Source organism: Bos indicus, unplaced genomic scaffold (assembly GCF_029378745.1).
Source record: "Bos indicus isolate NIAB-ARS_2022 breed Sahiwal x Tharparkar unplaced genomic scaffold, NIAB-ARS_B.indTharparkar_mat_pri_1.0 scaffold_57, whole genome shotgun sequence".
Lineage (NCBI taxonomy): Eukaryota > Metazoa > Chordata > Mammalia > Artiodactyla > Bovidae > Bos > Bos indicus.
This window is the reverse complement of record NW_027223722.1, coordinates 334,897-360,146: the sequence shown is the minus strand read 5'-3', so window position 1 is coordinate 360,146 and position 25,250 is coordinate 334,897. Positions and strand designations below refer to the sequence as shown.

General features: G+C 40.0%; 1 long non-coding RNA gene across 1 annotated transcript in view; it reads right to left on the bottom strand.

The window, feature by feature from the left end:
• The window catches only part of LOC139182003 (uncharacterized), a 28,105-nt gene extending 4,756 nt beyond the window's left edge, over positions 1-23,349 (bottom strand). Inside the window, exons 1-2 of the long non-coding RNA XR_011565600.1 lie at positions 22,950-23,349; positions 21,837-21,972 (exon numbers count right to left, since the gene is read on the bottom strand). This is a non-coding gene — a long non-coding RNA (uncharacterized lncRNA). The remainder of the gene's footprint in view (positions 1-21,836; positions 21,973-22,949) is intronic.
• Positions 23,350-25,250: the final 1,901 nt, after the last annotated feature.

Below are 25,250 nucleotides of genomic sequence, written 5' to 3'. Positions count from 1 at the left end.
ATGGGATTTCCCAGGCAAGAGTACCGGAGTGGGTTGCCATTGCCTTCTCCTTAGCACTGTTAGTAGGGAAGAATAAGATCACACACAGATATATACCTTGCTACTTTTCCTAACCCCTTTCTGATTAAACAGATCTAAACACACACACACACACAGTAATTCAGGTTAGGCCATCCGTGTTCTTGTTGACTTCTCCAAATTCACCACCTAACACCTCAGTTTATGTCCACTTCCTTGACTTCCTCACTGTTCCTGGCAGGCACATCCACACAGGGGTGCCTTTGCTTTAGACATCTTCTCTGCCTGCCGAGTTCATCCCCAAGACTTATATCTGTCATTGAGCAAATAAAGATTTTAAAAACTAAGATCAATCTCTGGCCATTTTGTTGCCCAATTATATCTTCTTTTGTCAGTCATATTAAGAGTTTTTAATATGTCTCTGCTGATTGATCATTTGCAATAGAGGTCAAAATTGTAATTATTTAAGTCCACAGGTTGCTTTAGAGGGCAATAAAACAGAAAATTGACACTGTTTGATCTTTTTCACAGTCGTTCCTTTATGGAAGCTTACCTTTTGTAATGAAAATGTACTACTAAACCGCTTTGACATTTTCCTTAATGTGCACAAAAACAGATATACACAATAGATCAGAATAGAATGGAAAATAAACTTAAAACTGTCATTGTGGAATATCGTGAAGTGCTCTGAATATTTACCATTGTAAGAAAATGTCCAAGAATAGTGCATATGGAAAGTATTTCTAAATTGTACACAACTTATTAAAAAAAAATAAACCACCATTCGCTATCTTTTAAAAAAAGAAAATATCCAAAAAGGTGTTGGTAATTTTTCTTAATCTGTTTTCAATATTGTTTGAAAAAAGGGTTTGAAATTTTAACAGAAATATAGATGAATGGAACAAAATAGAAAGTCCAGAGATAAATCCACGCACATATGGAAACCTTAACTTTGACAAAAGAGGCAAGAATATACAATGGAGAAAAGACAATCTCTTTTTAACAAGTGGTGCTGGGAAAACTGGTCAACCACTTGTAAAAGGATGAAACTAGAACACTTTCTAACACCATACACAAAAATAAACTCAAAATGGATTAAAGATCTAAACGTAAGACCAGAAACTAGAGGAAAACACAGGCAAAACACTCTCCAACATAAATCATAGCAGGATCCTCTATGACCCACCTCCCAGACTAATGGAAATAAAAGCAAAAATAAACAAATGGGACCTAATTAAACTTAAAAGCTTTTGTACAATGAAGGAACCTATAAGCAAAGTGGAAAGACAGCCTTTAGAATGGGAGAAAATAATAGCAAACAAAGCAACTGACAATTAATCTCAAAAATATACAAGCAACTCCTGCAGCTCAATTCCAGAAAAATAAATGACCCAATCAAAAAATCGGCCAAAGAACTAAACAGTTCTCCAAAGAAGACACACAGATGACTAACAAACACATGAAAGGATGCTCAACATCACTCATTATCAGAGAAATGCAAATCAAAACCACAATGAAGTACCATCTCATGCTGGTCAGAGTGGCTGCTATCCAGAAATCTACAGACAATAAATGCTGGAGAGGGTGTGGAGAAAAAGGAACCCTCTTAGACTGTTGGTGGGAATACAAACTAGTATACCACTATGGAGAGCAGCGTGGAGATTCCTTAAAAAACTGGAAATAGAATTGCCATATGACCCAGCAATCCCACTGCTGGGCATACACATCAAGAAAATCAGAATTGAAAGAGACATGTGTACCCCAATGTTCATCGCAGCACTGTTTATAATAGCCAGGACATTGAAGCAAACCAGATGTCCATCAGCAGACGAGTGGATAAAAAAGCAGTGGTACATGTACACAGTGGAATATTACTCAGCCATTAAAAAGAATACATTTGAATCAATCCTAATGAGGTGGATGAAACTGGAGCCTATTATACAGAGTGAAGTCAGCCAGAATGAAAAACACCAATACAGTATACTAATGCATACATATGGAATTTAGAAAGATGGTAATGATAACCCTATATGCAAGACAGCAAAAGAGACACAGATGTATAGAACAGTCTTTTGGACTCTGTGGGAGAAGGTGAGAGTGGGATGATCTGAGAGAACAGCATTGCAACATGTATGTTATCGTATGTGAAATAGACCACCAGTCCAGGTCTATGCATGAGACAGGGTGTTCAGGGCTGGTGCACTGGGATGACCCAGAGGGGTGGGATGGGGAGGGAAGTGGGAGGGGGGGTTCAGGATGGGGAACACATGTAAACCTATGGCTGATTCATGTCAATGTATGACAAAATCACTACAGTATTGGAAAGTTAATTAGCCTCCAATTAAAGTAAACAAATTTAAAGAATAAATAAATAAACTGGAAAGTATATCATAAAAAATAAAATTTAATGTGATAAATATAATATCATTTATGAGATGGCGTTGACTTACAAACTACAAAAGTATGTTTCACTCTTTTATATATTAGTTTAATATTAAAAAAGAATCACTGGTCCTTTGGCTCTGACCAATCAGATAAAAAATTCTGACTTTTTTTTTAATCTATCTAGTTTTTGTATGGTTGTATGATAGGCAAGTATAAGGGAAATATTTACCTTAAAGATATTACTGTTGTTGAAATTAACTTTTCTTAGAAATGTGCTTTTCACTGCCAAGATAAGAACCCAAAGTAGTACAGGGAATTATTATTTGATTTTTTTTTTGTTTGTTTTTTCCAGTGGTATTCCTCAGAATTGTTGGAAATCCCCCAGATTTATAAAATATCAATATGAAAAATATAATAACTATTCTATAAAATCTAATTGCATAGGAATTGAAAAATATCCTCCGTTCATTAAAACATTTTAGGAACGGAGAGTTTATAAGGGGTTATCTCTTGAATGTGGGAGAAAAATTATGCCCCACATTCCACAACCAAAAATAACATTATTGAAGACACATGGCATTACTTAGTGTCATGATAAGGCTGAAAATTCACAGGACAAATTCTATGAAAAAGTTAAGCATTTATGATACTTATATATAGTAAACCTATATATGTAGTAAATATGTATATAGTACAAAATTCATTAGCCCTAAAATTTGGTAGTGTAAATGAAAATTTTGATGTGATAGAAAAACTCCTAAATATGATGTCTGTGACAAGCACAACTTAGTTCTGAGGTTTAACAATGTTTCAGAAGGGAGGTGGGGTTATTTTTTTATTTTTATTTTTGCCACACCTTGTGGCTTGCAGGGTCTTAGTTGCTTGACCAAGGATCAAATCGTGGGCCTGGACAGTGAAAGTTCAGAGTCCTAACCATTGGACCACTGAGGAAGTCCTGTAATGTCTTAACAATGCTCATATGAAACTGGCCACATTTACGACATATAACTACTGACAGTTCTCCCAAAATTGTCAAAGCTGTAGACCCTTAATTTAACTGAGGTGGCAACATTTTTCAAGGCCATGAAACATAAGTCAGTTCCCTGCATAAGGGTCTTAGAGTTACTCTCCATTAGAAAATTAAAACAGAAGACATACTGTTTGTAATAATTAAGTCTCTGAACTTTGTGCCCTCTTAGGGTCAGGCCACAGGCTATTCAGTTGTCGTAGGTGAATCAGGGTACCAGTAACAATCTGTTTATATATTGAAATTAAGATGCTTAGCTATGGCATCTTCCAGAGAGAGTGGAAATTTTAAGAATTCATTTTATTGAATTGCTTTTTTTTATATTTTAATTTAATTGGAGAACAATTATTTTACAATATTGTATTGGCTTTGCCATACATCAACATGAATCTGCCATGGGTGTACACGTGTTCCCCATCCTGAGCCCCCCTCCCTTCCTCCTCCCCATACCATCCCTCTGGGTCATCCCAGTGCACCGGCCCCAAGCATCCTGTATCATGCATTGATTTTACAAAAGATCAATAAAGGGTCCGATCTTTACAAAACTATTTTTATATTTCTCATTTCATATTACAATAGTATTGTGAATTTATTGCACAACATTTTTGGAAAATAGAAACAAAAAACCCCAAATTAAATCACTGACACATCTACTGCATTAAAACTACTGTTAACATTCGGTTTCATACATATTCAACATTTTGTATGCATTTTAAAATATATACTTTACTTTTTTATGAGAATATTATTTCATTAGTATCTTGGGAACCATCTTCTCATTGTTTTTCTGCCTTACTGATTGCTATTTTTAATTTTTTTAAACAACCTGTTTATTTATTTTTTACTACAATATTGTATTGGTTTTGCCATACATAAACATGCATCAGCCACGGGTGTACACGTGTTCCCCATCCTGAACCCCCCTCCCACCTCCCTCCCCATCCCATCCCTCTGGGTCATCCCAGTGCACTAGCCCCAAGCTTCCTGTATCCTAAATCGAACCTGGACTGGCGATTCGTTTCTTATATGATATTGTATATGTTTTAATGCCATTCTCCCAAATCAACCCCCCCTCCCTCTCCCACAGAGTCCAAAACACTGTTCTATACATCAGTGTCTCTTTTGCTGTCTTGCATACAGGGTTGTCACTACCATGTTTCTAAATTCCATATATAGGCTTTAGTACACTGTATTGGTGTTTTTCTTTCTGGCTTACTTCACTCTGTATAATAGGCTCCAGTTTCATCCATCTCATTAGAACTGATTCAAATATATTCTTTTTAATGGCTGAGTAATACTTCATTGTGTATATATACCACAGCTTTCTTATCCATTCATCTGCTGATGGACATCTAGGTTGCTTCCATGTCTTGGCTATTATAAACAGTGCTGCAACGTACATTGGGGTACACGTGTCTTCTTTCAATTCTGGTTTCCTCAGTGTGTATGCCCAGCAATGGGATTGCTGGGTCGTATGGCAATTCTATTTCCAGTTTTTTAAGGTATCTCCACACTGTTCTCCATAGTGGCTGTACTAGTTTGCATTCCCACCAACAGTGTAAGAAGGTTCCCTTTTCTCCACACCCTCTCCAGCATTGACTGCTTGTAGACTTTTGGATCACAGCCATTCTGACTGGCGTGAAATGGTACCTCATTGTGGTTTTGCTTTGCATTTCTCTAATAATGAGTGATGTTGAGCATCTTTTCATGTGTTTGTTAGCCATCTGTATGTCTTCTTTGCAGAAATGTCTATTTAGTTTTTTGGCCCATTTTTTGATTGGGTCGTTTATTTTTCCTGAATTGAGCTGCAGGAGTTGCTTGTATATTTTTGAGATTAGTTGTTTGTCAGTTGCTTCATTTGCTATTGTTTTCTCCCATTCTGAAGGCTGTCTTTTCACCTTGCTTATAGTTTCTTTTGTTGTGCAGAAGCTTTAAATTTAATTAGATCCCATTTATTTTTGCTTTCATTTCCAATATTCTGAGAGGTGGGTCATAGAGGATCCTGTTGTGATGTATGTCAGAGAGCATTTTGCTTATGTTCTCCTCTAAGATTTTTATAGTTTCTGGTCTTATGTTTAGATCTTTAATCCATTTTGAGTTTATTTTTGTGTATGGTGTTAGAAAGTGTTCCAGTTTCATTCTTTTACAAGTGGTTGACCAGTTTTCCCAGCACCACTTGTTAAAGAGACTGTCTTTTCTCCAGTGTATATTCTTGCCTCCTTTGTCAAAGATAAGGTGTCCATAGGTGTGTGGGTTTATCTCTGGGCTTTCTATTTTGTTCCATTGATCTATATTTCTGTCTTTGTGCCAGTACCATACTGTCTTGATGACTGTGGCTTTGTTGTAGAGCCTGAAGTCAGGCAGGTTGATTCCTCCAGTTCCATTCTTCTTTCTCAAGATTGCTTTGGCTATTCGAGGTTTTTTTGTATTTCCATACAAATTGTGAAATTATTTGTTCTAGCTCTGTGAAAAATACTGTTGGTAGCTTGATAGGGATTGCATTGAATCTATAGATTGCTTTGGGTAGTATACTCATTTTCACTATATTGATTCTTCCGATCCATGAGCATGGTATATTTCTCCATCTACTAGTTTCCTCTTTGCTTTCTTTCATCAGTGTTTTATAGTTTTCTATATATAGGTCTTTAGTTTCTTTAGGTAGATATATTCCTAAGTATTTTATTCTTTTCATTGCAATAGTGAATGGAATTGTTTCCTTAATTTCTCTATTTTCTCATTATTAGTGCATAGGAATGCAAGGGATTTCTGTGTGTTGATTTTATATCCTGCAACTTTACTATATTCATTGATTAGCTCTAGTAATTTTCTGGTGCAGTCTTTAGGGTTTCCTATGTAGAGGATCATGTCATCTGCAAATAGTGAGAGTTTTACTTCTTCTTTTCCAATTTGGATTCCTTTTATTTCTTTTTCTGCTCTGATTGCTGTGGCCAAAACTTCCAAAACTATGTTGAATAGTAATGGTGAGAGTGGGCAACCTTGTCTTTTTCCTGACCTTAGGGGAAAGGCTTTCAATTTTTCACCATTGAGGATGTTTGCTGTGGGTTTGTCATATATAGCTTTTATTATGTTGAGGTATGTTCCTTCTATTCCTGCTTTCTGGAGAGCTTTTATCATAAATGGGTGTTGAATTTTTTCAAAGGCTTTCTCTGCATCTACTGAAATAATCATATGGCTTTTATTTTTCAATTTGTTAATGTGGTGTATTACATTGATTGATTTGCAGATAGTGAAGAATCCTTGCATCCCTGGGATAAAGCCCACTTGGTCATGGTGTATGATCTTTATAAGTGTTGTTGGATTCTGATTGCTAGAATTTAACACTAAATACAGGATCAAAACCTTGAACTTGCAACTTCATTTATTATATTGAACTCAGTTTCATCAAGTCAAAGCCATGATCAAACAAAATTACAAAGTAGTGGGGGACCTACAACTGTGAAGTTACTGAATTACAATTTAAATAGTGTAGTGATAGCTGTATATGGTAATACTGCAGCAATGGAGGAATGTTATCATTATTTGAGAGTTTTCCTTACAATTAAAATTAATATAATTACCAATATTCTGTCTATATTTGGAATTATTTACATTCTAAATGGCTTCCTCTTGACAAAAAATGAAGTTATTTTATACCATTAAATAATAAAAGAGTTTAGTACAGGCCAGATACTCATTGCTATTTATATGTTCCAGAATAATCTAAGCCTAATTACTGTAACAACTCTGTGAGGTATATCTTATTATTAAGGCTACTGAAAAAAGTGAAAGTCACTTATTGCTGTCCAACTCTTTGTTGACCCCATGGACTAAAACCTCTGTATACTGGATTCACCAATGAACACTGAGTGGGTTGCCATTCCATTCTACAGGGGATCTCCCAGATCCAGGGTACAAACCCAGGTCTTGTACACTGCAGGTGGATTCTTTAGCATCTGAGCTCTTTACTGTGGAAACCCATAAAGTTACTGAAGCACATGTTAAACAGCTAACCTAATGTCACCAAGGAGTAAAAGGTAGAGTTAGAATTTGAATCTAAGAAACCAGGTTCTAGGATTAAAGTTTTCAGGTACTACACCATAGCTACAATAATAAATACAAAAATAAGGTCTAAAGTAAAGGAAGAACGAATGATAAATTCATTTCTTTTAAAAGCAGATACCACTATGCCAATTATCAGAGTGGCTAAACTCCAATAAACAGAAAGTCCCAAATATTGGTGAAGATACAGAGCAACAGGAACTCAATTTATTAACTGTTATTGGAATGTAAAATGGTACAAGCACTTTATGGGCTTCTTATGAAGCTAAATATAGGCTACCTATCATGTAATACAGCAATCACACTCCTAGTTAATTATCCAAATGCACTGAAAACATGAAAGCTTCCACACAGATGTTCAGAGCAACTTTATTCATAATTGCCAAAAATTAGAAGTAATCAAGTTGTCCTTCAGTAAGTGAATAAACTGTGATGCATTCATACAATAGATTATTATTTGGTAAGTAAAGGAATGAGTAACTGAGCCTTGAAAGAAATGGAGAAGGTTTAAAGAGCTATTACTCAGTGAGAGAAGTCATTCTCAAAATCCTGAATAAAAAAGGATGCTTTCACCTCTATGACATTCTGGAAAAGGCCAAGCTCTACAGGTGTTGAAAAGATCAGGGATTGCCAGAAGTTTGGTGGAAGAGTTTGGTGGAAGGGGAGGAGAGAGAGGGAAGAATAAGTGCAGCCCAGGGGTCTTTAGGGTCCTAAAACTATCTATACAACATTACAATGGTGGACACATGGCATGATGCATTTGTCAAAACCCACAAAACTGTACAACAGGAAGAGTGACGCCTAACATAAATTATGGTGCTTACTTAATACTCATGTGACAACATTGGTCCATCAGTTGTAAAAATTATAATCAAAAATAAAGAAATGTAATTAACAAAAGTGCTTCTTGTGTTAGAAATAATCTCTAATAACATGAATTACTTTTGTGCACAGAAATTCAATAAAAGAAGCAATACTTATTACAAGGGATTGGTTCACCCATTCTTGGTGGCTGATTAAAGAAGAGAACTTTGGCAAGGCATACAGCCAGGAGCGAAAAATCATGACTGGAAACTATATGAAATGAAGCCTGGAATCTTTGGATATAAAAAGGATCTATCTATCTATTTCCAATGTGGCTCAATGCTAAGGAAGCCGCCTGCTAATGCAGGAGACCTGGGTTGATCCCTGCGTCAGGAAGATCCCCTAGAAAAGGAAATAGCAATCTGATTCAGGATTCTTGGCTGGGAAACCCCATGAACAGAGGAGCCTGGTGGGCTTTCATTCATGGGGTCACGAAAGACTCAGACACGTCTTAGCGACTAACATGCACACACCCTCTTTTAAAGGCCTTTTGATTAATTAAATTTGGCCCACCCAAGATGATATATCTTTTAATAAAACTGACTGTTTAGGTCTGATTCATTAAATCAATTTCACTGCAGCTTCAAAATTCCTACAGAGCAGTGAAAAGATGAGTGTGTAACTAGGTCATTAGGAGGTGTGTGTGTATGTGCACTATAAAATAGTTATTTCAAAGCCTCCTTCAAGTTTCACAGGAGTGTAGCTCTTACAGCCTACCTGATGTAGAAACACACTAGAAAGGGAATTCTGCACGATTTACTTCAGAAGCAAAGCTGTGTGGGAAACCATGACGGTGGATATAGCAGTCATGGTAGTCTGGGGGGAAGCACTGTGGACAAGGAAAGCAAATTCATTTTCTGAGCAAGTGTATTTTCCAGGAAAAGCAAGATGTTACCCAATTCGATAAAGAAAGGGATTTAATGTAGTCAGCCTGCCACCAGGTAGCTGGCTGATCACCTCAGAGAACTCAGGGTCAGTCTCCATTGTTGGGATAAGGACACTCAACAGAGTCAACAGCCAGGCCAGCCTTGGGGGTGGAATTCAGCATTGCTAAGCTCATGCTGATCCCATCCTTGTCACCAGGACTGCTTTGTTCATGAGTCATTGAGCAAAGACAGAGGTGGCTGAGCAGGATGCTCACAGACATTCATAGTAGAAGCCGTCTTAGTCACTTGATTGCTCAAGTACCTCTTTTTTTGTTTGGTTGGTTGGTTTTCTTTTTACTAATTCACATGGAACACAAATATCTTCCTTTCCTGTTTCCAAAGACATCTACCTACAGACCATCTTCAAGACTCTTTTTCCATGAATCTTACAATTGTGCCCATGATCATTCCACCAAACCATTGGCCACATTTCATGAATTGGTATCGAGCTGGTCATTTGGCATTTCGCCTTATAGGCAAAAGCAAACAGGCAATTATCCTGACTGAAGCTCTGTCTTTTACTGAAAAACAAGTCCCTATGCCCAACTTACAGGGAGGCTAAACAAGAACAGAAGGTCAGGGTGTGGAGCCCAGAAAGATGTACTGAGGGCCCTGCAAGGACAGGAGTGGCTCATGCCTTAAAAACCTCAAACTGCCTGAAAGCCCTCAGTGAAGCCCTTTCCTAGAAAGCTGAGGCAGGAGCATGGTGAGGTGTTTAAACATCTTGGTGTCAGAGCTCTAGATCTGGAGGCCAGGTCACGGTCAGGTAACTGTTCCCGTAAATAATGAAAGCTAACACTCGTTAGTTTCTGTTCTGACAAGAAAGGGCAGGTCCTGAGGCATGACTTATCCTCCAGGGTCCAGTCCTGGCAGAGTCAGAGCTCAGCTGGCAGCACCCTCAGCGCTGGGTCCTCAGACCCTGCTCAGCTGTCATTGCTGAGGGAGCCAGGCGCCAAATGCAACTGGCCCTCAGGCTCCTAAGGCCAGCCACGTGTGGGGTGTGGGAGCAGGTCTTGGAGATGGCATCCAGGGCAGATGGTGCAGCCAGAAGGTGGCAGAGGCGGGGAGAAGGTCACTGCCTCCTTAAGGCCTGGGCGCGGCCAGTAGAGGCCGCAGTGAGGGCTCTGGAGGTCAACAGGACACAGACCCCCATATGTCCCCTGGGTCCCCAGATCACCATTGGTCTAAGGCTGGATGAACTGGAGCACCCTGGAGGGGAGGCCAGGATTGACTCTTACCTCACTGTCCATGTGACAAGCCCTGCTCCGCTGACCTTGCCTGGTTGTCCCCACTAATGGTCACTCACTGACAGTTGCTTCCTTGGGGGGAGGAGCCCATTGAAAATGGCTGAACAGGACTTGCTGCCTGGTAACAGGGTGCAGAGTAATAGCTCACAGGTACAGCTGTGCTGAGGTCTGCTCTTGGCTGTGCTCTGTTACAAGTCTCCTGGTCGAGTCTCCATTCAGCCCTGTCCTTTAGAGGTACCCCCAGATAGAAACTAGGTGGCCACAGCTGTCAGCTTTGGGTGGTCTCTTTATATCCCACAGTACTGTCTTTATTGGGCTCAAGAATGTGATATATGAATTGGAGCCATGGAGATGTGAGCAACCTCCTTCACACAAGCTACTTTTCCCTCAGCCCTGCTCAAGCCCTGTCTCCTTCATTCCCACTTTCATTTGATAATGGAGCACTGTCACACATGCCTGACTTTGTGCCTTGGTAGGTCAGAATATCTTGCCTCATGATGAACAGGAATAGAAAAATAAATAATAATAAGAAGAAGATGCAAAATGATTTAAACATCCTATTTCTACTCACATGTACAATCAATACTCATTATGAGTCAGAGAATATTCAGCACCGAGCTGAAGCTTAATGTCTATAGGTAGCAGACAGACAGGAAGACTGCAGCAGACTGGAAGCCCAGGGGCACCAGCTGCAACTGCTCTGCCACTTAAGTCCCATGGGTCAGCAGATCTAATGGAGCTAGAAGCATTACTGGCAGATAGAGAGGTTGTTCAGTGCCACTGCCATCACCGACTCGATGGACATGAGCTTGAGCAAGCTCTGGGAGGTGGTGATGGACAGGGAAGCCTGGCAAGCTGCAGTCGATGGGGTCACAAGGAGTCAGACATGACTGTGCAAATGAACTGAACTGAACTGGAGTACATTGTCAGTTGTTTGGAACAATTACTTTGTTTTATGTTATATACAATTTTAATGAAGAAATTAGTAAAAATTCTATGTGAGATATAAATTTTAAAAGATATGAACTCTGAAATTAGGCTGTTTGAGTATGAATCTTTAGTTTACCATTTACTTGGTCTGTATCCTAGGAGTGGTTAGTCATCCTTTTCCTATCTTGTCTTCCTAATCTGAGACATAATAACATCTATTTCATAAAACTGTTGTGAAGAATAAATTATGTGTGTGTGTTTAAACTAGTTGCTACATCTAATGTGTATAAATGTAAATATTATTATTCTTGTACACAAGGGAAAATATACAAAAGAAATTACAGAATTAGATTTCAATACAGAAAATAGGTGAGCAAGTAACTTTGTTAAGTATAATTAAATGTACTTTTACAGTAAAAAATAAAATAACTGATAAGACATAATAAATATCACTTCTTTTGATCAAATATGAACCCAAACTTTCTGATATAAGACAGAAATGTGACCAAGAAGGACAGAAAGAACATGACTTGCTTTTCTCTACAGAGCTAACTAGAGTGTACTTTTCTATAAGAGTCCTGTGTCTATACAGACCTTACAAAAGGTATGGACTCACACCAGTCCAGATGAAAGAAAGAGACACCAAGAGTCCTGTCTGAGAAATCATGCAAACCACATTAATTCTATGAAAAGGAGTAAGGCACATATCCAAGAGCAGATGATTTTAAAACAAGAAATCTCATTTTTATAGAAAGAAACATAAAAATTGGATAACACTCATTCACCCTTAGATAACAAATTTTGTGGATCTAAATTAATATAGTTAATCTTCCACTTTCAAGTGGAAATTTTGTTTACATTCCATCTTTTGATATGCATAAAAAGTACTGATTAAAACTTTTATTTTAGAACATCTATATAATGTAGAAAATAATCATTTTATGGAATATTTTTAACTTTTGTTTTTTGAAGTCACACAGCCTAACCAAAATAAAACAAGCTATTATTTGTTGCTTGGTAAGGGAAATCTGCATTGCTGTCACACCTAATTTCCCTAAGAAAGTTAAATGTTGTTATTCCGGAGACGTCATGGCTGACATTAGTTTAGGATAATGAGGGTGTGTAATTTGTTTTGCGTAGATCAGCACTGTTGCAAGTAATGAATGAAGTTCTCAGGTGGGTCAGTGGTAAAGAATCTGCCTGCCAATGCAAGAGACATAGGAGAATTGGGTTTGATCCCTAGGTCAGGAAGATCCCCTGGAGGAGGAAGTGGTAACTCACTTCAGTATTCTTGCTGGAAACATCCACGGACAGAGGAGCCTGGAGGGCTGCAGTCCTTGGTGTCACAATCAAACACACAGCATGCACTCACGCAGAATAGTACATACAAGCAGCCATTATATATTCCAGTCCATTGCTAAATTATGTTTTCTTAAAACTGTATTATCTGATGAGAGTAATCCAACTACAGGCCACTGTATTATGTAAGAAATAATCAGGTTAACATTATAACACAGTTCTTAAACTTGAATATACTTTTTAACTGTTAATGTAGAAATTTTACAGTTTAAGCTTAAGTTTAGAGTTTTACAATGCTTAATGTCAAAGAACTGTATCCATTTACTTATAAATGTTTATCATCTTAAGAATGCATTCCAACTTGTGACAGTTTGTAACAAATGTCACGAGTCTGATCCTTGTTTTTCTTAGTCATAAAGGTAAGGTATTTGACTAGGTAGTTTTTACTGTGGAACAAACATCAGAATTCATGAATAGCTGAATACACTTATCACATAAACACTAATGATAGATAAAAGCTGAAGCTGAATCTTCCCAAAGAATATCAGTTCCTCATAGCATTTCAATCTCCAGCCCTGTCTGTACAGGCCAAAGTGAGAGGCACCAGTTTTCTGGTTCCTATAACGCATTTTGTAAATTTAAGTAAATTAATTTTTATGTCACTGTCATTTTTCCAAAAGAAAAAAAAGAAAATATATGTAACAGAAACAGTTCAAACTAAAAAATGAAGTTGCTGATATACTATATATACTAGTACATATGATTACACAAGCAATGCTATTGAGAAGTTACCCACAAAACTAGAAAACATAACATTTTCTAATCTAAATAAATCAGCATAGATTAAAATATCATTAATGCTGCATAAAAATTCTCAATGGTTCCTCAAAATCATAAATTTGAAGGCAATATGTCATAGAATGACCCTTTGTATACAGTTTAGGCTACCTATTATATTGTCAAGGTATATTGTACTTATTTCCAATAATTGAAAATTGCTTTTTCTACTGGATTCTGAAGCAGTTTTGAAACTCAGCCCAAACAACTGGCACAGTACAGCAAGTTATTTCTAGCTTTGATGTTGCCCTTTATTTAAAATCAGAGCAACTATAAACATGAAGAAAGCTAAAAAGGACAGTTGGGTTCATCTATGAAATAAATCCGAGAACAGGGAATTTGTCTATCACATGAGTATTGCTCCTTCTTGGTTGGTATGCTAATTTATTGTTAGGATTATGGGGACCTCAGGTTAACTTAATACTCGAAGTCAGTATTTCCACTTCTATCAGTGAATAAAAGAAGGGAAAATAAGTAAGTACTACTAAATATATCTCCCTGGATTGGGAAGATCCCCTGGAGGAGGAAATGTCAGCCCACTCCAGTACTCTTGCCTGGAAAATTCCATGGACAGAGCAGCCTGGTGGGCACAGTTCATGGGGACCCTAAGGGTTGGACACGACTGTGTGACTTAGCAATCACTCTCTCAAACATGTCTTAAGGCTGGAATTCCTTATGAGCTAATTAATTTCAAAACGCCAAACAGAAGAAAAGAAAAAAAAAATCCAAAAGCTCTTGCTGAAAATGAACTCTCAACAAAAGGTAAAACAAAACAATAAGAAATGCAATCTTGAAAATCCCAATGAAGTTGACAGCTAAACATTGATTTCTGATAAAATTAATCTGTAAAGAGCAACATTTCAAAGTCTTGAAATAAGTCTGAAAATGATGTTCAAAATTACATCTGAAAGCATAACATATCTAAATGAGTAATAAACTATGGAATAAAATAGAGAGAAATTAAACTACACTAGATCAGACATCTAGATTCAGTACTAATAATACTTTTGTAGTTCTTGAAATTACTGGTAAAGGTTCATTTTCTAACTATGCTTCAATATAGCATCAGAGTTAAAAACGGACTGTAAAAAGAAACAAACTCTGAATACGTTTTATTAATTATTTTATAGTTATTATTTACCACAAATTAAGCTTATTAAAAACATGCCAGGTTAGAAAAATTGAAAAAGACACATGTACCCCACTGTTTATTAGAGTACTATTTACAATAGCTAGAACATGGAAGCAATCTAGATGTCTATGGACAGATGAATAGATAAAGAAGCTGTGGTACATATATAAAATGGAAGATTATTCCATCATAAAAGGAACACTTGACTCCTTTCTAATAAGATAAATAAACCTAGAGCCTATTACAGAGTAAAGCAAGTCAGAAAGAGAAAGATAAACATGGTATCCTAACATTGTGTGGATCACAATAAACAGTGGAAAATTCTGAAAGAGATGGGAATACCAGGCCATTTGACCTGCCTCTTGAGAAACCTATATGCAGGTCAGGAAGCCACAGTTAGAACTGGACATGGAACAACAGACTGGTTCCAAAGAGGAAAAGGAGTACGTCAAGGCTGTCACCCTGCTTATTTAACTTATATACACAGTACATCATGAGAAATGCTGGGCTGGAAGAAGCACAAGCTGGAATCAAGATTGCCAGGAGAAATATCAATAACCTCAGATATGCAGATGACATCACCCTTATGGCAGAAAGTGAAGAGGAACTAAAAAGCCTCTTGATGAAAGTGAAATAGGAGAGTGAAAAAGTTGGCTTAAAGCTTAACATTCAGAAAACAAAGATCATGGCATCTGGTCCCATCAGTTCATGGGAAACAGATGGGGAAACAGTGGAAATAGTGTCAGACTTTATTTTTTGGGGCTCCAAAATCACTGCAGATGGTGATTGCAGCCATGAATTTAAAAGACGCTTACTCCTTGGAAGAAAAGTTATGACCAACCTAGATAGCATACTCAAAAGCAGAGACAGTACTTTGCCAACAAAGGTCCGTCTAGTCAAAGCTATGGTTTTTCCAGCGGTCATGTATGGATGTGAGAGTTGGACTGTGAAGACAGCTGAGCACCGAAGAATTGATACTTTTGAACTGTGGTGTTGGAGAAGACTCTTGAGAGTCCCTTGGACTGCAAGGAGATCCAACCAGTCCATTCTAAAGGATATCAGTCCTGGGTGTTCTTTGGAAGGAATGATGCTAAAGATGAAACTCCAGTACTTTGGCCACCTCATGCGAAGAGTTGACTCATTGGAAAAGACTCTCATGCTGGGAGGTATTGGGGGCAGGAGGAGAAAGGGACCACAGAGGATAAGATGGCTGGATGACATCACCGATTCGATGGACATGAGTTTGAATGAACTCCGGGAGTTGGTGATAGACATGGAGGCCTGGCATGCTGCAATTCATGGGGTCGCAAAGAGTCAGACACTGTTGAGCGACTGAACTGAACTGAACACATATATATGGAATCTAGAAAGATGGTACTGATGGAGTTATTTTCAGAGCAGCAATGCAGATACAGACATAGAGAACAGACTTATGGAAATGGGGAGAAGGGAGGAGGGAGAGGGTGGGATATATTGAGAGAGTAACATGGAAACTTACATTACCACGTGTAAAATAGATAGTTTGCTGTATGGCTCACGGAACTCAAAAAGGGGCTCTGTATCAACCTAGAGGGGTGGTTTGGGGAGGGAGATGGGAGGGAGGTTCAAGAGGGAAAGGACATATGTATACCTACAGCTGATTCATGTTGATGTTTGGCAGAAACCAACAAATTCTGAAAAGCAAATATCCTTCTTTAAAAATAAATCAATTAAATAAACAAGCAAATTCAAAACATGCCAGGTGTTAGGGATTTCCCTGGAGATCCAGTGGTTAGGTCTCTCAGCTTCCACTGAAGCAGCACAGGTTCGATCTCTCGTTGGGTAACTAAAATTCCTCATGCCACTTAGTATGGCCAAAAGGTTATATATAGATAGATGGATAGATAGATAGATTGTGTTAAGGAATAAAAAGATTTATTAAATAAATTAATTAAATAAACATGCCAAGTTAGTTCTCTATAAATTCTGAATATAAAAACTCGAAAAAAGTGATCAGAAAATGAAAAATCATAAGAATAATATAACATGTAAAATATTAACAAACCACTTTTAAATTGCTCAGAAGTAACACTGAAGTTTAAAACAAAAATGTGCTCATGCAAAAATAAAGGTGATAAGTGCTACAGTAACAGTATCACTAATAGAAATTATTTTTCCTAAATAATCTCCAAAATAAACATAATTCCAATCAAAAAGAGAGAAGTACAAAGGGGGAATCCATCTACTATACATTTAAAATATAAAATAACACTGGCTTCCCTGGTGGCTCAGATGGTAAAGAATCTGCCTGCAGTGCGGGAGACCTGGGTTCAATCCCTGGTTTGGGAAGATCCCCTGGAGCAGGGCATGGCAACCCACTCCAGTATTCTTGCTTGGAGAATCCCCATAGACAGAGGACCCCGGCAGGCTACAGTCCATGGGGTCACAAAGAGTCAGACTCGACTGAGTGACTAAGCACACACACAGAAGAAAAGAATTTATTTTTAAAGAACTGACCTTAAATACTATGACAAATATGCAATGTAACTAAATCACCAATGTTAGTCTCAAAGATACACATTAAATGTGCACACACAAAAAGGGAAAAGACCAAGAGCATAACTGATGCAAAATTTGGATTGGCAGGTAATCTGCAGAAGAATAATCAAAATAGTCAGAAAACAAATAAAAGAATAATCAATCGCATTGATGATCAGTAATATTCAAATTAAAAGATTATATGATACCTTTGTCCACCTATAATATGGATTTAAAATAGTCTAAAATACTAATTTTTAAGGCTGAGTTCTGAAGAATTGATGTTTTTGAACTGTGGCACTGGAGAAGACTTCAAGAATATCAAGTCAGTCAATCCTAAAGGAAATCAGTCCTGAATATTCATTGGAAGACTGATGCTGAAGCTGAAGCTCCAATACTTTGGCCACATGATGTGAAGAGCTGACTCCTTAGAAAAGACCCTGATCCTGGGAAAGTTTGAAAGCAGGAATAGAAGGGGACAACAGAGGACGAGATGGTTGGATGGTATCATCAACTCAATGGACGTGAGTTTTAGTAAGCTACAGGAGATAGTGAAGGACAGGGAATCCTGGTGTGCTGCAGTCCATGGGGTTGCAAAAAGTCAGACACAACTGAGCGACTGAACAACAAGGACAATGATACTGCTGCTGCTGCTGCTAAGTCACTTCAGTCGTGTCCGACTCTGTGCAACCCCATAGACGGCAGCCCACCAGGCTCCACCGTCCCTGGGATTCTCCAGGAAAGAACACTGGAGTGGGTTGCCATTTCCTTCTCCAATGTGTGAAAGTGAAAAGTGAAAGGAAGTCGCTCAGTCGTGACCCCATGGACTGCAGCCCACCAGGCTCTTCCATCCATGGGATTTTCCAGGCAAGACTACTGGAGTGGGTTGCCATTGCCTTCTCCAGACAATGATACTACTATACCCTTACTTAATATTGATTTAAAATAGTCTAAAAATTTATTCTTTTATAAAAATGTAAAGGAAACTCTAACACACTGCTTGCATATAAATAGAAATATTTTACGATACTTTAGATTACATTTGGCTAATATCTGAGAAAGTTTAAGATGCCCTTGTACATGATCCCAAAACTCCACTTCCAGGTATATACCCTAGAATTGCTTTTATATAAAGACTTAAGTACAAAAATGTTCACAAAAGAATCTCTTAGGTTGGAAAAATTAGCATCAGTGTTGCAGTGAATACTGAATATGCATTAAATAGAATAGTGTGGAATGCTTCCATTGACCTCTTATTTCTCTCTGGTTCCCCAGGATAATTGCGATCTTTTTCTTTCACAAGATTTGACACCTAGCCTATGTGTTCACAGGTCATTCTCAGAAGAGATGAATACTGGTTTAAACTAACCACACATCTGTGGACATTCATCTTTCTTCTTCTTTTCCTTCTAAGTCACCATGAATTCAGTATATCTCCAGTCCCATCAATGGAATTGCCCTTTGGGGAAGCTGGACATGGAAGTAATTAAAAATGATCTTTATCAGTTTCATGACATCATGTAGCTGTCTTTTAAATTGGGCACTCATTTGTACATAAACTAGAAAAGATATGTACAAGTTAGGGTCTTGCCTGCAACTGTTTCCCCACCCACAAATTTACACAACAGGCTGATATTCCCAAGGACTGCATCTGAGACTCTGACAAGGATTGGGCTAGCCATCAGACTGCTCAGTAGTTATATAATGCAATATTTTATGTATTTTAAAAACATCACTAATGAGAATGTTACAGCAAAGGGAATTCTACTTAATGCTCTGTGATGAGCTGAATAACAAGGAAGTACAAAAGGGAGGGGATGTATATATAAGTGCTGATTCACATTGCTATATATTACAAACTAACACAGCATTGAAAAGCAACCACATTCCAATGAAACTTTTTAAAAAATCACAAAAAAAGAATGCTAGGATCAAAATTTTTATCAACTAGATCACCTTCAAATATCAGGGGGTAATTCACATATTTGTGTGTGTGAATATACACATATATATACACATCTGTCTATCCCTGGTGGCTCAGATGATAAAGCTTCTGTCTGCAATGCGGGAGACCTAGGTTCAATGCCTCGGTTGGGAAGATCTCCTGGAGAAGGAAATAGCAACCCACTCCTATATTCTTGCCTGGAAAATCCCATGGACAGTGAAACCTGGTAGGCTACAGTCTATATGGTCGCAAAGAGTTGGACACGACTGAGTGACTTCACTTTCTTTCTTTCACTTTACACATCTGTATATATATATGTGTGTGTGTGTGTGTGTGTGTGTGTGTGTATATATATATATATATATGTTTCTCATACACTTTCTTCTTCAGAAGAGTTACCCCATAAATATTTGCATTTAAATTTATATTTGAAGGAGTAACGAGAAGAAAAATTACACAACTACATGGATGTTAAGTTATATGAGAATTAATATGACCAAATATATAATAATTTGTTTTCTTGAAAAATTAAGGATAAAAAGAGACAAAATAGAAACCATATGCTACAGAAGTGATTCCAGGAAAGAGACCCTTAAAGCTGGAATCGGGAATACATTGTCTAATTTGGTTAGGTTAGAGGATGGCAATGGTTTATTTTGCACAGAACTGGGAGAGTGGAAGTCAATGTAATTCAGTGGCAAACAACAGCAGCAACCACAAAACTTATCCCTTGTACTCTTCTGGAATCATGCTATAGGTTTTGGGCCAAAGAACATCTTCTGTGGGCACGCTCGGAGTCTCTAATTTCTTGGAAATGCAGAAAACACATCTATCTGAATTTAAGTTCTCCATTTTAATCATGAGAATAGCAATATTATAATGTAATTTCAAATGTTCATTGACTTGAAATTTCTAGTTTGGATTGGGAAAGAAGGCCCTGAGAATGAGTTGTAACTTTGATAGACTCCTGTCAACCTGCTTACCTCCCATCTCTCTTCCACCCCTTCTCCCTCTTTTGGGGAGATTAGAGGACCCTTCCGTTCCTTGTTTTGTCATTAAGTCATGTCCAACTCATTGGTGATCCTATGGACTATAGCCTCCTAGGTTTCTATGTCCATGAGATTTCCCAGGCAAGAAGACTGAGGAGGGTTACCATTTTCTTCTCCAGGGATCTTCCCAACCCACAGACTGAAGCAGATCAGCCTGCTTGGCAGGCTGATTCTTTACCATTGAACCATCTGGGAAGCCCTAGAGGCCTGCATAATGGACATGAGTTTGGGTAAACTCCAGCAGTTGATGATGGACAGGGAGGCCTAGCGTGCTGCAGTTCATGGGGTCGCAAAGAGTCAGACACGACCGAGTGACTGAACTGAACTGAACTGATGTTCAGTTCAGTTGTTCTGTCCTGTTTGCTGGTACTGCTGCTTAGTCAATTCAGTCGTGTCCGACTCTGTGCGACCCCATAGACGGCGGCCCACCAGACTTCCTGGTCCCTGGGATTCTCCAGGCGAGAACACTGGAGTGGGTTGCCATTTCCTTCTCTAATGCATGAAAGTGAAAAGTGAAAGTGAAGTCGGTCAGTTGTGTCAGACTCTTAGCGACCCCATGGACTGCAGCCTACCAGGCTCCTCCATCCATGGGATTTTCCAGGCAAGAGTCCTGGAGTGGGGTGCCATTGTCTTCTCCGTCTGTCATGTCTAACTCCTTGTAATCCCATGGAGTGCAGCACATGAGGCTTCCTTGTCCATGACCAACTCCTGGAGCTTGCTCAAACGCACGTCCATTGAGTCAGTGATGCCATCCTACCATCTCATCCTCTTTTGTCCCCTTCTCCTCCTGCTTTCCATCCTTCCCAATATCAGGGCCTTTTCCAATTAGTCGGTGCTCTGCATCAGGTGGCCAAAGTATTAGAGCTTCAGCCTCAGCATCAGTCCTTCCAAAGAATATTCAGGACTGATTTCTTTTAGGGTGGATTAGTTGGATCTCCTTGAGCTCTCAAGATCTTGAGAGTTCAAGGGACTCTCAAGAGTGTATATACACACATACATTTTCAGAGAATATTGTATTTTTCAAAATATTAACATACATCATCATAGCCATCAATACAACTATCTGATTAAGTGGTTTCTTTATTATAAAGATTAGTAAACACAATTTTTGGAGAAGGCAATGGCACCCCACTCCAGGACTCTTGCCTGGAAAATCCCATGGATGGAGGAGCCTAGTAGGTTGCAGTCCATGGGGTGGCTAAGAGTCAGACACTACTGAGCGACTTCACTTTCACTTTTCACTTTCATGCATTAGAGAAGGAAATGGCAACCCACTCCAGTGTTCTTGCCTGGAGAATCCCAGGGACAGAGGAGCCCGGTACATCAATTGCTGGTATCATCATCATTTACCACCAGATATCAAGGCTCTTATAAACCATTGGTAAATAAGGTTGTGAAGCATTAGCGTAAAAATAGGAAGAAAAAAAATGGCCAGTAAAACAGAAGCCAGACAAACATACATTAATACTTCACAAAGTTATGTTATGTGTAAGAAATGCTCCACTGCAGTGAAGTGAGAGGAAATTGTACTATTTTTAAGAAATTGAATGAGTTTGTTTAAATAAGTACACAGAAAAAATAATAATAATGTAACCACCTACCTCATACTAAGGGCTTCCCAGGTGGCTCAGTGGTAATGATCCACCTGCCAAGCAGGAGACAGGGGACACAGGTTCTATTTCTGGGTTGGGAAGATCCCTTGGAGGAGGAAATGGCAACCCATTCCAGTATTCTTGCCTGGAAAATTACATGGACAGAGGAGGTTGGAGGGCTATAGTCCATGGGGTCACAAAGAGCTGGACTTAGTGACTAAACAACAACAGCAACCTCACACTAAACACATAAATATATTCTAGATAGATTTTAGATATAAGTGGAAATAAAAATAGAATTGTCTCTTATAAGATAAAGCATAAGGAAACATTTTCAAAATCTTGGAGTAGGAATTTTTTCTTATCCAGGATTTGAAAAGTAATAACTACACAGGAAAATATAAGGAACTGAAACATATTTTGAATAAGAACTTCTGCTTACCAAATGCATTTTCTGAGTAAATACACAGGACAAAGTATGAATAAAGTTATTTGAAATAGATATTATTCTAAGAAAAGACTCATGGTCCCAATTATAAAGAAGTTTAACGTACTAATAAGGCAAATAACCCAACAAAAGTTGGCAAAAGAACGTGATGACCCAAAAGCTTACTTGCATAATACCATTAGTCATCAGGAAAAATATGTATTCAAGAAAATTAGGACTCATTACATACTCCACAGGATGAATAAAACAAAAAAGAAAAAAAATTACCAAAAGGTGATGAATGTATTAAACACCTGAAATTCATCTCTGTTACTATTTGGAGTGTAAATCTGTAGTATACGTTAGGAAAACAAAGCAGCAAAATATCTTTATATTCATGAAACAAATTCAAATCATTCTACTCAGTCAGCTGATAGTATATATAAGGGTGAGCGGTTCCAACCTGCCTCTCAAAATCCTTTAACAGGTGTGGACGTGTTTTTGTTTAAAAATAGCAATATTCCTACTTGAAAACTAGGTGGCCGGCCGTGACTCAGTCTTTCTGATCACCAGACAGCGCACGTGCTCCTGTCCCCCGGCCCTCCCTGTGCGTGTTTGTTGCTCTTCCCCGTCACTTCCAGCTTTTCCCCGCTCCCGGCCCACCCGACACAGGTGACCGCCCAGTGCCCCCTTACCCTGTTTAGGACCTAACCGGTCTTGCCTCATGTGGTGTCCTTCCCTGGCCTTCATGGCTGGTGGTGTCTCCGGGCACAGAAGTGCCCTCAGTCCCCGAGGGGGGAAGCTGGGCACAGCAAGTTGCATGTGAGGGCCGTGGAGGCACCGGTACACGGCGGGAAAGTGCTCTCCCGGGCCAGTTGTGGCTCTGGGTGTTGGCGGTGGTGGGCGCAAGCCCCGATACGGGGCTCCATGGGGGCCAGGAAGGTCAGTAGATATCCTGGGTGCCAGGGGACCGCTTCTGCGCTGGCGGCTTCTTGCGGTGAGATTCTGTGTCCTGACGCAGAAGCAGCTTCGCTTCCGGGTCCTTCAGAATGACTTCCGGGCCCCTCGCAGTAGCTGGCGGCCACCCCACCTACACTGTCGGTTCTATGCCTCTGCAGTGTCTATGCCACGTGGGCCTACGTGCCAGCACTTCATTGGTGCCTCGTCCGTCCTGTCCTCTGATCCCTGGGGCTGCGCCCTGGTGCGTCTCCCTTCCCTGGCCTGCCTTCCCCCTCTCCATTGCCCTTTGCCTCCTTCTGTCCGCTGATGTTGTCACGTGCTGAACCAGGAAGAGCGCCTGAGCCCCCGGCGCGACGCCCCCTGCGGTACCCTCGTCCAAGTGTGCGCAGGTCACCGGCTTGCTGCTGCTAAGTCACTTCAGTCGAGTCTGACTCTGTGCGACCCCATAGACGGCAGCCCACCAGGCTCCCCGGTCCCTGGGATTCTCCAGGCAAGAACACTGGAGTGGGTTGCCATTTCCTTCTCCAATGCATGAAAGTGAAAAGTGAAAGGGAAGTTGCTCAGTTGTGTCCAACTCTTCCGGACCCCATGGACTGCAGCCTACCAGGCTCCTCCGTCCATGGGATTTTCCAGGCAAGAGTACTGGAGTGGAGTGCCATGCCTATACCACCACCCCTGGGGGGGGGGGGGGGTGGAAGTGAGGGTGCCACGGCTGTCCCTGATGTGCCCGGCTGGTGTCCGTAGCCCCACTTCCGGCCTACCGGGCCCTCGAGGAGGGTCTCCCCATTAGAACTTTGGGGAAGGATGCTGCGTCCCTCGTGGATGGAGCGTGAGGGATCCTTCGGCCTCCCCATGGGAGGAGCGGATCACCCGGCCTCGGGTGGTCGCCCTCCCCCTTCTTCACCTCCTGGAGTTTTGCTGCCACTGCCCTTCACCCCACGCCTGCACGCCAGGCGCCCTGTGCTCACTTGGGATACCCAGGTGGCGCAGTAGGAAAGAATCAGCCTGCTAATGCAGGCATTGCAAAAGATGCAAGTTCGATCCCTGAGTGGGGGAGATGCCCTGGAGGAGGAAATGGCAACCCCCTCCTGTATTCTTGCCTGGAAAATCCCTTGGACAGAGGAGTCTGGCGGGCTGCAGTCCAAGGGGTCGTAGAGTCGGAGAGGTGGACACGACTGAGCACATGCACATATACACATGAGAAAAAAGAAGAGAATCCCAGTTACAACTCAACTGTTGTGTAAAGAATTTTGTAATTGGCTTTCCAGAAATGCCACCTTTAGTAGCTGACTTAGTAGAAGGAGGACCCGGATTACACAGGAGGGTTGAGAAAGTGGCTCCTGTATCCAGTAGGAATTTAACAGGATGGCCTCCTCTAGTTAGAGTCACCTGAGGCTCCTTTGTGGTAATGAGGACAGAAGCCAAAGTGGGAAGCCCTGGGCCCCGTGAATCTTGATCTTGTGTCTGAGTTTCTGACCCCTGAAACCTACGTCCCTGGGGATATTACTCTCCCAGTGATCTCCCTTGCAAGTGGGGCAGGGCCTTGGTGGTGGCCTCTGCTTGCCTTGGGGGCATTGTCCCTTAAAGTGTCCATCCTTGCCACAACAAAAACAGACGCCAGGTTTCTGCTTGTGTCCTCCCACATTTGTAGCCCTAAAGTTAACTCCCTGTAGGGCCATAATGAGAGCTTCGGCCTCTCTCTTATCTCTATTCCCTTTTTCTTTAGGTTCTTCCTGATTGCTGTTTAAGAATACTGATGTGGCATCTCTTACCAGTGTAGGGTAAAGGAGTCAGAGGAGGCGAGGTTCAGAAAAAGAAGGAGACCGGCACTTTACGGAACGGATTCACCTTTAATGAGGCAAGAAGGGGCAGCATCAGATTAGTGAGCTGCTGCACTAACCCAAGAAAAGAGTAAGTATATATAGGCATATATGTGGACATCTACTGTTAAGGGGGCCTGTTCTTCTCCAAGGTTGTTTGGAGTGAGTGAAGTCTCTCAGTCGTGTCCAACTCTTTGTGACCCCACGGACTGTAGC